The sequence below is a fragment of the Lepisosteus platostomus genome, chromosome 5 (assembly GCF_059453375.1).
Source record: "Lepisosteus platostomus isolate fLepPlt1 chromosome 5, fLepPlt1.hap1, whole genome shotgun sequence".
Lineage (NCBI taxonomy): Eukaryota > Metazoa > Chordata > Actinopteri > Semionotiformes > Lepisosteidae > Lepisosteus > Lepisosteus platostomus.
Window position 1 is genome coordinate 58,027,862 of NC_142615.1, and position 17,432 is coordinate 58,045,293.

The 17,432-nt window shown below is 41.7% G+C and overlaps 1 protein-coding gene and 1 non-coding gene across 2 annotated transcripts in view; both read left to right on the forward strand.

Moving 5' to 3' along the window:
• Positions 1–17,432, forward strand: part of LOC148670204 (antigen WC1.1-like) — a 217,141-nt gene that overhangs the window by 97,259 nt on the left and 102,450 nt on the right. The gene's annotated exons all lie outside the window — the stretch shown is intronic.
• Positions 16,121–16,192, forward strand: trnav-uac (transfer RNA valine (anticodon UAC)). Its single transcript has one exon. It is a non-coding gene; the product is annotated as a tRNA-Val (tRNA).

Consider the following 17,432-nt stretch of genomic DNA (forward strand, 5'->3'; position numbering starts at 1 on the left):
TGGTGGTGCTGGACCTTCCAGTTTTATTTATTTATTTTTTAATCGCGTAACATAAACATATTACCGTATGCAAACTGTACTGTATACAATATGTATATGTATATTTAATGTCTTAACTGTGCCCGTTTAAGTATTGAATATTCATATCTAATTTTACCACTGAAGGGAAATCTTAACATAAACATACAGTATATGGCTGGTCTCGGTACTTTAAAGAAAAAAATACACACCGGTATTCCATTTCTCCCTAAACATTGTAAGCTTCAAAGTCTTTAACTAACGTGATACCGGAGTCAACAAGCATACTTTTAGAATTTGATTAAAAGGGAATATAATATGGAATCGCGTATCTCAAGAAATTAATAACGATATAATTATATTCATGTTGCAAAAGAACTGCAACGGACATAAAAACTCCCTTGCATGGTTTCATTACGACCAGAATCGGTCTTGAGATATTTTTAACTTGATTTACAGTATTTGAGAGGTATGTCTTAACACCGATACTACAGTGCTTAAGTACTGCTCACGTATATGTTTCTAGGTTTATATTATGCATTTCATACGGTCAAATTACTTTTGAGCAACTAATAAGAAGCGCTAAACGGTATGCGTTTTAGTTTCGTTTTGTGCTGGAACCCGTGGATTGATTAGAGATATCAAGTACATACAAGTCATTTTTTAAATGTTGTAGTTCGTCTTGAAAAAATGTTACGAGTACATCATCTATCAACAATTAGGTTCTGTTTCCATATTGCGGATTTTGGTTAGGTACAGTATTATCAAATCCAGTGGCGCTGTGTGTTACTTTACTGAGTCCCAATCTGTGATTGAAACCTGTAAAACCGGTTTAATTCGTCACAGCCAGCACTCTTCAGGTGTGAGGGTCTTCTGCTCAGAATGAAACGCTAAAATGTTTGTGTATATTCTAATGGTAGTGGGGGCAGGGTGTGTGGGAACAGGTTCGTTCTTCACACCTGAAACATTTTCTCTGAAAGGATTTTCTTCGCAGTTAACCGATCTTGTAACAGCATGTTACAGTTTACTATATTATAAATTAACCATATTAATTTTAAGTGCTTAATGTAAAATCTTGTAAAAATATATTTTCATTGTTCAAATATACATTAAGTCTGACTATCATATAATAAGTTAAATACAAAACTAAAGAAAAAATAGGGTTAAATATAATTCAAAATATTTTGCTAACAATGTTAACTGTTTATGAATAATAAAATGTATTAACTAAGGAGTAGGATGGCACAGTTGTTAGTATGTTTTTTGTTTTTTTTTAACCCAATCTCCGGGAAACCATTAGTACGATGGTGAATCGGAGATTCTCAACCCTTGCTGCGTACGACTGGAAAAGAATTCGTGATCGGATCAACGAAATGCTTTGTAGGAAGAGGCGGTCTTTTCCTCTTGTCTAACAGTCTGTCCACAAACAAAACATTCCTGTTAGACAAGAGGAATTGAAAAAAAAACAATGTTGTCAATGAAAACCGGTGTGTGTGTCTCTCCCTGCTGGATGTCCCTCTCACAAACTGCTGAATGAATAAAATAATTTTATTGAAAACGAGTTTGCGATTGTCTGGTCTTTAAATTCTGGAGATACGCGATTCCATATTATATTCCCTTTTAATCAAATTCTAAAAGTATGCTTGTTGACTCCGGTATCGCGTTAGTTAAAGACTTCGATGCTTAAAATGTTTAGGGAGAAATGGAATACTGGTGTGTATGTTTTCTTTAAAGTACCGAGACCAGCCATATACTGTATGTTTAAGTTCCAAAATTAATATCGTTTATGGGCTTCACACGCGTTGCAGTATGCTCAGGCACTAAGTAAAAGGAGATGCTTCGTATTGCTTGACTAATTTTAAAAACTAAGTTATAAATAAAAAATTGCAGGCGCTGTCTGCTGTAAGCGTTACAATATACATACAGTACCCAACACTGCTTGTACCCATCTGTCATGCAAATAAAACACCTTGAATTGAATTGAGGGGAGAAGGGGGGGATACTAAAGCCAATACTGGCTCAATGGGCTTTGACGTGCTAATGCGTTGGTTTAACGGTCCGGGTGTGGCAGGCTTCCAATGTCAACTCGACTCGATTAGAAGACAATGAACGTATTTTAGCCCTAAATGAATTAGTAGCAAACATGGTTTACATAAAATACATTTTTCCAAGAAAGTTTATAATAATACGATCTATAGTTGAAATCTGAGCCTACTTTAAAAATAAAGGAAAAGCATTTTCAGAGAGCAATCACGCTGTGTTTATGTAGAAAAAGTGATTAGGTTTATGAGCAATCTAATTACCTATTCGCTTAAAACGCTATATAAAATAAAGTTTATTTAGAGATGAATGATCAGTGTCGCAGTTTAAATAATGTGAGTCAGGAAACTAACACAGCGCCACCGGATTTAATAACGCAATAAAAACGCTATAAAATAATGTGACACAGTACAGCACAGTACAACAATACTGACCATGACTTTAGAAGCATAAATTACCTTACACTCAATTTAAACACAAGCTGTCTTTCTGTATGAACCTCTAAGCTGGTTCATACAGAAAATGTAGAAATGCATTAGCCTGATCATGATTAAAAAACACATAATTAAACACGCGTTTGCGATTTAAATCAGAACACGATTTAAATCAATATAAATGTTTATATTGTAACGCATACTGTTCAGCCTCCATTTCTCTATAAAAATTTACTGTTGCACACACACACAATAGAAGCAGGAACCGCTGTCAGAAGGGAAGATATATTCAAAATATCGCAAATATCGATCATGTTGCGATATTTTGAAATATAAAAGTCAATTGATTGTCCATAATATCGCTTACCTATTTTTTCGAAGAAATGTTTGTTAAAATAAAAGTCCAGCACCAGCTGGATTCGAACACACAACCTGCCAGTTAGTAGTCACGCACCTAGACCAGTAGGCTACAAGACAGCTCGCATGATCAGGTAGGCGAAACAGCCTTACACAGTCCTGCCGCAGTACACTGATATAATCATACTGTTATTAAATTCTTTAGATACGCGATTCTATATTATATTCCCTTTTAATCAAATTCTAAAAGTATGCTTGTTGACTCCGGTATCACGTTAGTTAAAGACTTCGAAGCTTACAATGTTTAGGGAGAAATGGAATACCGGTGTGTATTTTTCCTTGTGATATTTTAAGCTCTAGTTGAATGATAGGTGTCGCATTTTAAATCATTTTCGTAGCTAGAAATTATGAAACGCCCTGTTAAAAGCAAGGAAGTTTTTACGCCGTGACACACATGACACCGCGTGATACTGCGTGATACTGTGACACGCCCACCGGGGTATGCCGCGAAATACCTCACCCATTTTGAATGGCTGCATCTGTACACACTCGCGTCGTACCGTGAAAGAAAAATTATGGAAGCATTTGAGAAATAACAAGAGTAGTCTGAACAGCTCCAACCTATCAACTGTTCTACAGTGATCGCTCCCTCTACACCCACTTTATAACACTGAAAATGATGCAGGAAGCACAGCAAAGTTCTAAAACCAGCGGTCCCACGGGTTCCAGTTCGTGCGTAATTACGCATCGATGAAAAACCGGAGATTTAAAAAAAGAGAATTAGCTCACTGATAGTTTGATGTAAAGGCTGTGGAAATATCCACAATTCGTGGTCTTTAAAATGCTTTTGGTTTGAAGGCGTTCTGTGCTTCCATTGCGGAGATATGGACAAAAGAATATTCGTGCTTGGTCAAAAAAATGTCATAAAAACGAAAAAGTAAAGGCTGAGAAATCATCCACAATGTATTTTATACACAAAGCAAGTGTTTTTGTAACTCTAAGAGATTTCGTGAAAGCGCTACAGGCGTGCCAAAATCGTTTTCGAACTTCAAGCTAACCTTACCCCAGTCTAAAACCAGCGGTTGAAAAGCGTCTAGATACATAAAATGACAATTTCTCAAAAGTAAATTCTTAATCTTTTAAATATTGTCATCCATATATTTTCGTTTTTCTCTTTTTTACATAACACGCTTTCGAGAAATAGACTGTCTTGTAATGAAAGCTGCATTAGAAAATGTATTTTGCGTTATTCAGCTTTCTTAGCGCTTGGGTCTCGATTCAGATATTGCAATGAAAGCAACAGGGGAGTAAGTTTTCCTTTTCTAAATCAAAGGTGATCTGCTCACAAGGAAGTATAAAAACTTCAGCGTTTACTTTTTGAAGACCGCAAATTGTCGAAACACTGTTGCTTCATAAGCTAATAAGTAACGTTTCTGAGCACGCATTGTATTACTAATGCTATTATTAATTTAAAAAAAAGCTTAAACTCACATAATGGAATTTGGACGGCTCAAAGTAGTCTATTCCTTGTACAACTTTACTTGCCCGCTGAGTAGAGTTTTAACCAACGACAGCAGATGTAGCAGTAATAGCAACAGCATGGTTAGAGCGTCACAATACACTCTATGAAAGAATTGTGGCTTCAGATCGTTTTGTTCTGTTGAAGCTGCCTACAGGCTCTGAACTGTTGACATTGGCTGTGATCTTCTTTTTTCAGGTTTCATGAAATTCTTCACATATTTGAAATATTTCATTTGGGTTCGCCTAATACACGGTGCAACCCGTACCTGCAGCAGAATGCTGTGGTACATGAAGCCGTTTTGTTTATCGTTGTAAGGATTGCGGAGCGTACCACAAATCGAGCAAGCGAAAAGAAAATTAAACAGGAGTCACTTTTTGGATTGCTAATCCATTGTGCTCTGCTCGTCTAGGTTCAAATCCTATCCTTGTCATGGTTAAGGCGTAAGACGAACATGGTATCACAGGCTGACAGCAGGAACACGTGGCCACAAGCTGCAGTACATTGGTTTGGGAACAGCAATAACTTTCCTGTGGAGACAGGTGCGCCGGTATTAATACAGCTCTTTCGAGTGGAAAGAGTAACAAGAACTGACTTAAACTTACCAGTTAAGTTTAATAGCTAAAAACACAAAACCAACCTCTTCAGTGGTTGAATCTAAATTACAGAAGCCAATGTTGCCATCAAGGAAAAAAAAAATATTGAGTTATGTAGTTTTGAGACTAAATATCTCACTTTCAGTTTGAAGCTGTACAATGGATTCCAGGTCACATTCGTTCTTAATTCATATATATGAGTGTGATAATGGTTAAAACTGTGTTTACATGAGGTACAAACGGTAACCTTTTCATTCCGAGAAGAAAGTCAGTCTGTATGCATTTCTCAGCGTGCACATTGTCAGGAACACTAAACCCACAGTGCCAGCAAACATTTCGATAGTCTGTAGGTACTGCCATTGCAAATGTAACAGGTTTTGCTATCTCGCAGTTAGGAGATAATTTTGTATTTCTTAATTAGGAGAATTCTGGATTTTTTTCCTTGGTGGCAACAATGCACTTCCACAATAAATCATAGACTCTGCTTTCAAAGTAGCTGCACCAGGCACTTGGACACAGATAAACATAGGGATTTAAAATTCAGGAATATGAATGGTCAATTGCTTACAGTTGGGTTTTTTACGTTTCGTATTTAGCGATTTGTGTATAAATCTTTTAACAATTCATTAAAATGCTAACAATATGTAAAATAAAAACAACAGCACCGTTAAATTCGGGGAGACGGGCAGTTTTTTTTTACAGATTCCAATCTCTAATGCTGTGTTTGAGAGCTGTGTGTGAGAGCTTACTGTACATAACTTTCCTTTTCTCACATTTTCTGACAACTATTCCAAAGGGGCACCTGTCACGGACGTCCAAAGGGACTAACCATGGGGAGTAGGAGAGTGGAAAAAGACCCATATGCGTAGAGGCGAGACTGGAAAAAGGCCCGGGCTCATTAGTGCAAAGAGTTCAGGAATGCCGTATAGAAACCTGTGCCCTCAGGGAGCGGACGTGGGGCGCCCTGATGCTAGGCGGGTCTCAGGACATCCGAACGTCAATGCTGAGCGAGGACAGAGTGCAAGACCCGGAAATATATAGCCCAAGGGAAAGAGAGGGACAGGAAGGACAGCAGGCTGGAAACTAGGGACAGGACAGAGAAGGAGCGCCCTCTGGCTGCAGAGGGCGTGACAGTACCCCCCCCCCCCCTTCATGTCAGGCACCCTGTCAAGATGTGAGTCGCTCTTGAATCAGAGCGGGGTGACACGGGCTTCTGTTCTGATATGGTTGTACGAGAAGCAGGAGGAATCGCTTCACTCGTATGGAGCATGAGCTGAATCAGGAGTGAGACATTTCGTGTGCTTGTGCATATGTCAACGCCTGACCTACATCGTAAAACTAAAACTAAATTAAAAACTAACATTAAGTTGTCAGAGACATTCATTTATATACAAACAAGAGACAGACAAAGTAATAATTCTTCATTAACTTGTCCTACACTGATCAGACTATTTGAAATGGTCTGATTCAGCCTGTGCAGTTCGTGCTAATTAGAACAACGCCAGTACTGAACCCTCATCACTGAACTGACTACTTAGCACAAGTTCAGCTGCTCGCCAGCTTTGTTACGCACAGTTTTGCATTGCTATTGAGCTCAGAGCAGGAGCTGATCTTCAGACAGTACCGTGTTAAGTAGTCTGCAGCTTCGTGCAAAACAGTTCGACAGTTCATTGCAAATTACCCAACGTGTTTTCTATAGCTTTCAGCTGCAGTTAATTTACATAAAGAAAATCTACTACTGGTTTAAAAGCAACATGAGTCAGACAGGAGTCAAACCTACAATCTTCTGATCCAAAGTCAGATGCATTATACATTACACCACTGGCCCTAACCTTATGGTGCTCAACAGCACCATAGTGACCTCAGTGCCACTACTAGTAATGCATCACCCCCATCCAAAATTTCTAAGTAAAAAAAAAAACTTTTTCTATACTTGTCTGTTTAAAAATATGATATCTTTAAAAAAGACAAAGGGTTTGTGTGTCATGCAAAAGTTTTGATTCATTTCGAATGCAAAGTAAAACCATTTTCTTCCAAGAAATCATAAATTTGTCTCATCCTCCATACTATAATCCTCTCTTGTAGTAGTAAAGCATTTTGAATTCAACCGAACAATATATTAAAGGAACAAGTAATAGGTTTATTTCATGCTGAAAAGAGAAGAGAGAAAACACAATGTTTCAGCTATGAAAACTTCTTCAGGTTTGTTTTCTCTCTTCTCTTTTCAGCATGGATTAAACCTACAATATTACTTGTTTTTTTGCAGATATGCATGCTGAAGTAGCTATCCACCTGAATATATTAAACGTTTCATCTATACGATTAACATAATGTTCTCCTGAATAACTACTCAAAAGAAGCCACAGCTCAGGTGTTAGAGAGATTTGAAATCAGATCGATGGATTTAGAGTCCAGACTGCGAACCGACAGCTGACACAGGTCTTTTACAGAACCGTTTTGATTTTTTCTACTTTGTCCCCGTGACATCATTGTCCTGCTTGCAGCCGAGCCCGACACACAGTACCATCTGGTTTCTGTCGCTGGGCGCTCACCCTGTGGTCCATGTGGGTCCTAATGCCCCAGTATAATGACGGGGACACTAAACTGTAAACAGGTGCCGTCTGTCGGCTGAGAAGTAAAACTGAGGTCCTGACTCTCTCTGGCCTTTAAAAATCCCAGGTCGTCTCTTGAAAGAGTAGGGGTGTAACCCCAGCATCCTGGCCCAATTTTCCAATGGCCCTTACCAGTCATGTCCTCCTAATAATCCCCATCTATGAACTGGCTTCATTACTCTGCTCTCCTCCCCACTGATTGTTGATGTGTGGTGAGCATTTCGGCACAGTATGGCTGCCGTTGCATCATCAAGGTGGGGCTGCACATTGGTGGCGGTAGTGGGATTCCTCATTACCTGTAAAGCGCTTTGAGTGGAGTGTCCAGAAAAGCGCTATATAAGTGTAAGTGATAATAATAATCATAATAATTATTATTATTATTATGTAAACTGCAATAAAAATATAATATTTGTTTCAAAATTGATTAATGTAAAAACTGATAAAGCTAATGCTTTTTTCAGGGCTATATCTACTTTTAAAAAAAAGAGAAGTGAAATTTGGAGAAGATGCACCAGCGGGTGCCTTCACATCTCCAGCTTCAGTCTCGCCTGTAGCTGCGAGAAGGTTAAAAGCACACAAGTGATCTGTAGACGATGTTCGGGGAAGAGATAATTCTGTTTTCAACACAGGGAGTGAGAATGAGCTCAGTCCGGCTCCCAGCAGAATCCATTCTGGTTTGGTTACTGTTAGACTGTGCGTCTGAGGCTCTTTGGATCGCAACGTGAAAAAAAAACAATTGTTCACATCGAGAGGAAGGGAAGATATCATGTTTAAAAAATCAGAACCGAAGATTTGGATCTGGGGCCTCATACTTATCAAATTATTAAAATAACAGTTATTAAAATATTAGATTGTGTTTCTGCAACATTTCGTGCACACTACGCCATTTTTATCTAAAAATAAAACAACAGCCACAACAAGGGCTTTACACGCAGTCTGGGGTATTTTCCCCTTTTAGATTTTTGCCACTTTATATCGAACCTGTTATACTCCCAAAAATGCACAGTAGATTGTACTTAATAAAAATGTACAATTCACCGCTGGTATAAACAGATGTGTGCTGTGTCTGCCTTTGTCAGCATTTGTTTAAAAAATAAGTCCACAATACGATAAAAACACAGAAAGCACAAAGTTAATAATACAACGATACAAAATCTATACCAAATCATAAAGCCAATTAAGTAGCTATCCTTTGAAAACAAAGAACACCTTTATATCTACAAAAAACTTGACATTTGCATTACAAAATGTATTTTTGAATTACAAAGCAGACAGAGTAGTCCTTTAATTCATAGATCAGATCTTGGCCAAAACAAGACAATCAGACAGGAGCTGAATTCGGAACAGGAGCCTCTGCTTCGTCGTTTATTGAGCTTTTGATCAACGACTGAATTAAACAGATTCACTATTTTAACTCTTTGATTAAAATACACAAGAAGCACCTTCCTTCAAGCCAGAGTTGAACCAACAACCTAAGGATTCCAAAGTGTTTTTATTACAGTTCCCCACTCGATCAACTGAGCTATCGAAGAGATATCAGGAGCTGCTCTCTGGCACATACTGCCCAATGTAGTGAAATGTTCCGGATGAGTAAAATCCCAGATCGACATTGTTTCCAACTCGTTTCCTTAGTCTTTTTTACCTTGAATTTAAGCCACAAACCAGGATTCTATTGTATAAACTTCTGGGGATATTAAAACATGTTTGATGGGGCATCAATCATTCCAGGCGGAAATTGACTCCTTTTTTTTTCTTGGGGGAAATGAGGAACAAAACTAAATGTCATTCTGTGTTTCTTAGAAGCATTATCACAGCTAATGCATGTAATGCCTTTAGTATGTGAAGGTGAGAGTTCAGTTATGCCAGGGAGTAAAGAGAACTGAAATTTAGAAAATTCATATTTAAATAGATTGCAAATCTTCAAAGTGTTCTGTCACTGCAAAATTATTACAGGGGTCTACCAGCTGCGATGCGTGCTTGTTTTGGGACTATTTCCAATAAGTATCGCATTAGTAATTGTGTGTCCTTACTGGTATCTTTTAAACTGTGAGGGACATTCGGTTATATAGTCATAATCCGATTTTAACGTGTTCTGCATTTTAATTTACTGAACAGATAAATTGAAACGTTCTGATTCAGAGCCCCTGCAGTTCGCGCTAATTAGAACCACAACAATGCTCACGTGTCCTGAGCACCACACTGAGCACATGTTCAGCTGGGCTCTGACTTTGTTCAGCACGACTTCTTGTTACAGTTGAGCTCAGAGCTAGAGATGATCTCCATATTCTACCGCACTAAGTACTTCGAAAGTTAGTACACAGTACACACTTTTAAGTGGAGTCAGGTTTTTAAAAAATTAAACCAGCGCCCTGTCACAGAAAAGTACCCCGGTCTCCCGCGCAACAAGCGTAGGTACTCAGCACTGTACTAACGAGGAGCACTTATTCGCAGCTGAACGTGAGCTCTGTTTACTGTCAGCAGGCATTTCCTCATTTCCAATGACGTTTTCGCCTGCTCTCGGCTTTTTAAAGAGGGTCATAAACGCTCAAGAATTAATTCATGTGAGTTTGAAGTCTGTTTCTGTTGTCTCGGCTCTTGACAAAGAAAAGCCGTACGTGGGAGACTCCCTCTCTGAAGAAGTTTGCCGTCACCCTGCAAGGGAGAAGAGCCATCAATCACTGAGACAATTAACATTAAACACGTGAAATGCGAGATGTTGTGATTTTTTTCTATCGTTTCTACTCTAACGAGAAAAGCTTTTCATCAGAAGTGGGATTTGAACAAATGTCTCCAGGAGAAACTGCTAACTGACCGCAACGCCTTAGACAACGAGCCTTCCTGCCTGTGGTTATTGTATTGAATTAAATGTTTTATTTATTTATAAGAAAAAAGTGAAATCAAGTAATGAGGGAAACGTATTTTTTTCATGGAGGAAACTAGTACGAGCAAATGTAAAGTTTAGAGCAGCGCTTAATTAAAACGATCAGAAACCGAAAGCGCTTCTTTTGCGGAACAGTATATTCCGATACCAGTGGTTCTGCAGAAGAAATAAGCCGAAATCCAAACACTGTTGCCATTACGGCTACTCTGGCTGCAGCTGCTTTAAGATCTACTCAGCGGGCACAGGTTGTAGGAGGTCAGACTGGTTGGCGCTGTCTAAATAACAGTGTGCGAATTTAAACTTATTTAAATAAGACTATTTACAATGTAATACATGCTCCAAAAGCGTTAATACTGCACTGGCTGCTATTTGAAACGCCTTCATAAATGACGCGTAATAGAGATTGATGCAGCTGGCTTTTATGCTTCACAATACATTGTGTAGCGTTTGCAGGTTCTTTTCAGAACTAAAGAACAGTGGAGACGCGGTTAACCAACCAAGCACAAGCTTTATTTAACAACCACACAAAAACCAAACACAGGAGCTACACACACATGAGGAGACTGACGGAACACGTACACATATTTAGGGTGGTAATTACCTAACAACACACTATACTTTTACAGGACTACACAGGGCACTAGAATTACTAGGACATTATTTACACAGGTAGGGTCAGCCGCTGGTCATCGTGCTGACCCTCAGACTCTCCCCGGCTACCACTCCCAGCATGCCCAGCGGTACTACGAGCGCCTAGGGGCGCTTCCTCCTCACCACCAGGCGAGGGCGTTACACTGCCCCCACCTGAAGCGTCTGGCGTCTCGCCGACGTCGAACACCCCCCTCAGGCTGTACTCGTATTCGGCCAACTGCTGCGGAACCCTGCGTGAGCGGCCGCTGCGCTGCGGTGACGGCTGGCGACCCACGGACGCCCCACTATCGGCCGGCTCCAGCCCCGGCTGCTCCTCTAGAGCCTCCCCACACGGCTCCTCCTCCGACAGCGCCAGCTTAGGGCTGAGGCCTTTGCGGCGGCGCGGGTTGTACACCCAAACCGAGTCCCCGGGCTGGAAGGCAGGTCCCCTGCAGCGCAGGTGGTAGTACCGCTTCTGCCGGACCCCCGCCTGTGTCAGGTGGGTCCGTGCAAAGCTGTGCACCCGCTGCATCCGCTGCCACAGGTCCCACTCGTAGTCCGGTCCAGCCGGCAGTGCCAACCCATTTTCGGGCGGCGGGCCGAAGACCAGGTCCACCGGGGTTCTTATTTCCCGGCCCAGCATGAGTGAGGCCGGGGTGCACCCGGTGGATTCCTGGACCGCGGTCCTGTACGCCCAGAGCTCGAGGGGGAGGTGGCGGTCCCAGTCCCGTTGGTGCCAGGACACCAGGGTGGCCAGCTGGGTGGCGAGCGTCCGATTAAACCGCTCCACCAACCCGTCGCTCTGGGGATGCAGCGGTGTGGTCCGCGTCTTAGTGATCCCCAGGCGCTGGCACACTCTGGCGAAGACCTGGGACTCGAAGTTACGCCCCTGGTCACTGTGTAACTCCTCCGGCACCCCCAGCCTGGCAAACATCCCCTCCAGCAGTGCATCGGCCACCGTGGGGGCACTCTGGTCCGGGGGGCCGTAGGCCTCCGGCCACTTCGTAAAATAATCCATGGCCACCAAGACGTAGCGGTTCCCGGCCTCGGTGTGTGGAAACGGGCCCAAAACGTCCGCCCCCACCCGCTCCATAGGAGCCCCCACCTGGTGTTGTTGGAGGGGGGCCCAAGAGTGCTCGGGGGGACCCTTCTGCGCCACGCACACCGCACACGTTCGGCAGTACCGCTCCACGTCCCGGTGGCAAAGACCCCAATAAAAATGGCCTCGGAGACGCTGCAGGGTTTCTTACCGCCGAAGTGCCCCATGCCCGGCTGGCCGTGCACCGCTCGGAGCACCGCCCCGCGGAGCGACCGAGGCACCACCAGCTGCCACCGTACCTCACCACTGGAGGGTACCCGCCAGTGCAGCACCCCGTCCTTTACCTCCAAGGCCTCCCACAGGGCGCAGAGGGCCTTGACGGACTTCGGGTGACCAAGGCCTGCTCCAGCGATGCACTTGGTGCCGCAGCTCCTCGTGTGAGAGGGCCTTGAGAAAGGCCTGGAGAGCCATCTCCCGCTGCGCCTCCCGGGGGAAAGTTGGGTATCCTCGGCGGGCGAGGAACGCGACATCAGCGGCAACCGGGCCCAGTCGCTCTCCTGGTCGGCGCCGCCGCAGGGCCAGCCTCTCCCGCATCAAGTCCGGCGCCTCCTCCACACCGAAACGCAGCTGGAGAGCCGCCGCCAGCGCCGTGTATTCGCCTCTGTCCTCCTCCGGGACGTCCAGGAGCACCTGGCAGGCCACTCCTTCCATCTCTGCCCGGCACCAGCCATTCGTCCAGGCCGCGAGCTGGAACTGCGCCTTGTAGGTTTCCCAAGGCGCTTCCCCGTCGTAGCGACCGGGTTGCACCCGCACTGATGGGTGTGGGAATCGCTGGTCAGCTCCAGCAGGGAGGGTATCTTCTCTTTGGGGCATCCACTGGGCGGGAGTAGCGGGCAGTCGCCCCAATTCTTCCGGCAGGACCACTACTGGATAGCCCTGGTAAGGGCTGTGGCCACCAGTCACACCCAGGAGTTGCTCAGGCTCCCTATGTGCGCTGCCGATGGGTTCTGTCTCTTTTAGAGTCAGACAGCACTTGACAGAATCAGCTAATGTCTGCCAAGATTTGTCCATCCTGCCCGCTTCTGACACCAATGTAGCATTTAGAGGTTCTTCTCAGAACAAAGGACCAGTGGAGACGCGATTAACAAACCAAGCAATAGCTTTATTCTTTAACAACCACAAAACCAAACACAGGATATACATGCACATGAGGAGACTGACAGAACACGTACACATCTTTAGGGTGGTAATTACCTAACAACACACTATACACACTTTTACAAGACTACACAGGGCACTAGAACTACTAGGACATTATTTACACAGGTAGGGTCAGCCGCTGGAAAGCAGGGATAATAAGGAAATGGGTGGCACCCAAGCACATGTTAAAGAAAAAAAACTTGGCTTCTTAAAAGTGATTATGATAGCCACAGGACAGAAGAGACAGTGCACTGTGGTCCAATAATGACTGTGTTGAAACAGCCAGAGTGTGCTGCATGCCATGGAGATGGAAAAGGTAGCTCATCCCAGTCAATCGCAAGGTTGTGTAGGACTGCACATGACCTGATGATGATGGTGCTGGCTCTTGATGGACTGGTATACAAACCAAATGACAGCCAAGCAAAGCGTTAGTTGTTTTACAATTCCGAAAGATTGTTCAAAGTGGCTTCTTGCATTTTTATGACTCCTGTTATAGTGCTTCTCTTGTAATGTTGTAGGATTGTGCACAGGTGTCAGAAGATATAGTCATAAAGAATAACCACAGGCAAAACAACATGCCAGCTTGCTCTTCCCTACTTTGAAAGGAAGATATTGGAACTGATTAAAGAACTTAATTTGAAATGTAAGCTCCTACTGACACAGGAGAGAGAGTTCTGAAAAGTAAGCACAAGGCACACCATGGATAAATAAATGTATTAATTTAAAAAAAGAAATACTGAGAAGGTCAGAGGAACAATAATTGTTGTATTTATTTGCTCAGGTAGTTTTATAAGTTTAACTTTCAGTAAAGTTCTGTTAAAAATAAAACTGGTCATTAGTTGGCGTCTTTTGTAACGATTTAGCAATAGTGACATGTCGGCTTGTTCGACTGGAGTGTTAAACAAAAAAAATACAGTAGCGTCCTGTCTCAAGTGTACAGCTGCAGTTCTCGTTTGTTTCGTGACAAATTGCAATTGCATTAGTCTGTGTAAAAAAAGACTTCTGCAGCTCCAGTGGTGCGATCGAACTCATGCTGAGATTGAGTTCAAGCCTCACCTGGAGCAGTGTGGCCTATATCTTCAACTATGTAAACTAACTGACCAGTTTAGGTCCTGTTAAGTATTTGCTGGAGATCAGGTCTAAATTAACATCAAAGGAACAAGTAAAGGTTTGTTCCTTGTCAGACCTGAAGAAGGCTCCAAAGCTCAAACGTTGTTTGCTTCTCTTTTCTGCATGAAATAAAATTTTACTTGTTCCTATGCAGTCCACACATGCTGACACAGCTCCCTACTTAAATTACCATCAGCAATGGACCTCCAGCAGACCTATACACAAATATATGAGAGAGGTCTACTGAAATGAGAGGAGCACGATGGAGTACCGAAGACTTGAAAAAGCACTCACTTTTCTGTTTTTGTTGTTACCAAGATTTGTTTTTAATGTTCTTTTTCTCTTTGTTTTGAAGTTGTTCTGTTTTTTTTTTCTTTTTTGTAGTTGTTAGACTACTACAGGGATTTACCTAGGTTCTATTAAGACTTCTTTTATCAAAACATATTTTATTAATAAAAGTGTGATTTCTTAATAATCAACTTTAATGTTATCTTTATTAGTAGCTGTATTACAGGTAATGCATGCACAGCCTTTATTATGCTATAGTGAATTTTCAGGTATCCCATGGAGGGAAGAGAACTGAAATTAAGGAAATACTTATTTAAAGGGGTATAAGTCTTAAAAGTGTTCTGTCACATCTGGGTGTTAATTGAATAGATTTGTTGTATTATTTCATATGATTTGACTCTACACTTGTGTTTCTCAGGAGACAGCAGTAATATTGGGGATTTGCAGGTACAGATAATAAATTATACTATACAAGTGTAGAGGTTTGATGGGTTTACTGAGACAATTATTAATTGTAGCAGTAATCACGAGGTTGTTCGTTGTGGCTTTTAGAAAATCAATCGTCAGAACAACTAACAACGCACACACACGGGTTCAATACACGAGATACATTTATTAACATAAATTGTGCACCAAACATATACTAGTCTGCCTGGATACGAGCGGCAGACCTTACTGTGAGGGTTATCAATATACAAGGTATATAATCTCGAAGAGATGCAAACACAAAGATACACAACAGAGAATATATGTCAATATATATCGTTCGGTTACCAAATCGCTAATCAGTGTTATTACCCACTGTTACTCTAAACTCGGAAGTAAATACATTACTCATGAATTAAATTGATAACAACTTTTTTTGAGGTACAACTGAATTCTCGAGACAGAATGTAGAACATGGGGTTTACTTATCCACTGTGTATGGATTTGGAATCTCCCGGCACGAACACCAAACCAGCTGACAAGCTCTGTTGCAGCCTCTGTTCCAGCAGTTGTCCAATGGGCGTTGTCCCGGCGTCCTCTGGCTACCAGTCTGAATCCATCAAGAAGACAGGAATTTTAATATCGCACTGCCGTCTTGTGTACAAAATATTTGTTCAGCTCTAACGTCTGTGTGCGTTGACAAGGCATCTCAAAAGGAGGTATTAAATAAGAAAATGATCCTTTCTGTTACCATTCCTGTGGTTGGAGCGTTGTTTCACCCTTTTACGTTCTACAATATTTACAGACAAGGTTTTATCACTGGAGTTGTACAGAACAAGTGTGCATCAGTCCATGAAAATCATCAGTACTGCTGTTTTTCTATGCATAGTTTAATCAAGAGCACTTAAAAGATGCAAAAGATTGATTGTGGTCTGTGAGCACCTGCACATCTTCGAAAGTTCTCTATGTCGGGGGTGTAGCTTAGTGGTAGAGCGCTTGTCTTACATGTATGAGGTCCCAGGTTCAATCCCTAGCATCTTCAAGTGCTTTATGTTACTGTGCTCACATCGCAGTCTTCTGTCGAGTGAGAACTCTTTGCTCGTGTTCATAGAGAGCCAGGTTTACACAATTAAACTCGAAGTGCTACAGTGTTCTCTGCGGTTTTAGATGTACCTCCAAAGCATTTAGTTCTGTTAACTACCAAAGAATGTGAACTAATTTAAAGTCACATTCAGGAAATCCAGAGAACGTCTTCACACTTGTCGTGGCTGTTGCAGAAAAACCTCACCCGGGATTTCCTGAGAGATCATTCACCGAGCGAGTCCTCCCTCTGGATTCCGCACTGAGCTGAAAGCTGCGCGAATTCCTCACTGCGTGTCCTGTACTGTGTAGCACAGTGACAAGAACGCCTTGAGTTTTTTTCCGTATGTGAAGGAAAATGCAAAAGAGCATGAAAAGTGTTGATGGTATAAAATATCCATGGTACAACTCGAGAAAGAACTGACGGACAAAACAATGACATTTGATGATTACAAGAGAAACACAACCATCCGAACATGGGCTTGGATCCTGAACGCTTGTGTTAAAAGACAAAGCAAAGGATATAACCTGTAAATGTCTTCATGTCTTACAGTTTATGAAATAACACAATTTCTTCCTTTCTTAATAATTTCTTACTATTGATAGATGCTTTTTTGAATTTTAACAGAATCACAATTACAGACATTTGGGGTTAAACTGTTATTCACATATTCTAACGAAGAGAAACGTTAGTGTCTTCCGGTATGTGAGCCCATTTCTCAAATAAGAAAAGAATAAGTTATATAAATTGAATTATTCTATTTTGTAGGCTTGCATAGTCTTATTCATATTTCAGTTAAACCTTTTCTTCTGTAGTAATTTCACTTGATATTATATTAGTCCTGATTTACAATTTTTGGACATGGTTCATCTTAAATAATTTGTAATTAGTTTCAGTTTTGGAAAATCGCGCCCAGAAGCTACTAAAACTGGTAATGTTTGCATAATGTGTAATGCAATAGTAGCATTTTGGGTGGGAAAACAAAAGGTATTTCTTGGTATGAATCCCAACACTTCATAAGCGGTGTTCGAGGATTTCTCGCTTCAGATAAAGCTGTCAATACATCACAGATTTTTACTCAATCAATATCAGCAGTGTTATCGCTACCGAACACTAAATATAGATCCTGGCAATACTTCGTGAGATCTTCGTAAGAAAATCCAAAAAAGTACAGAAGCAATAAACGCTTTTTTTGGATCAA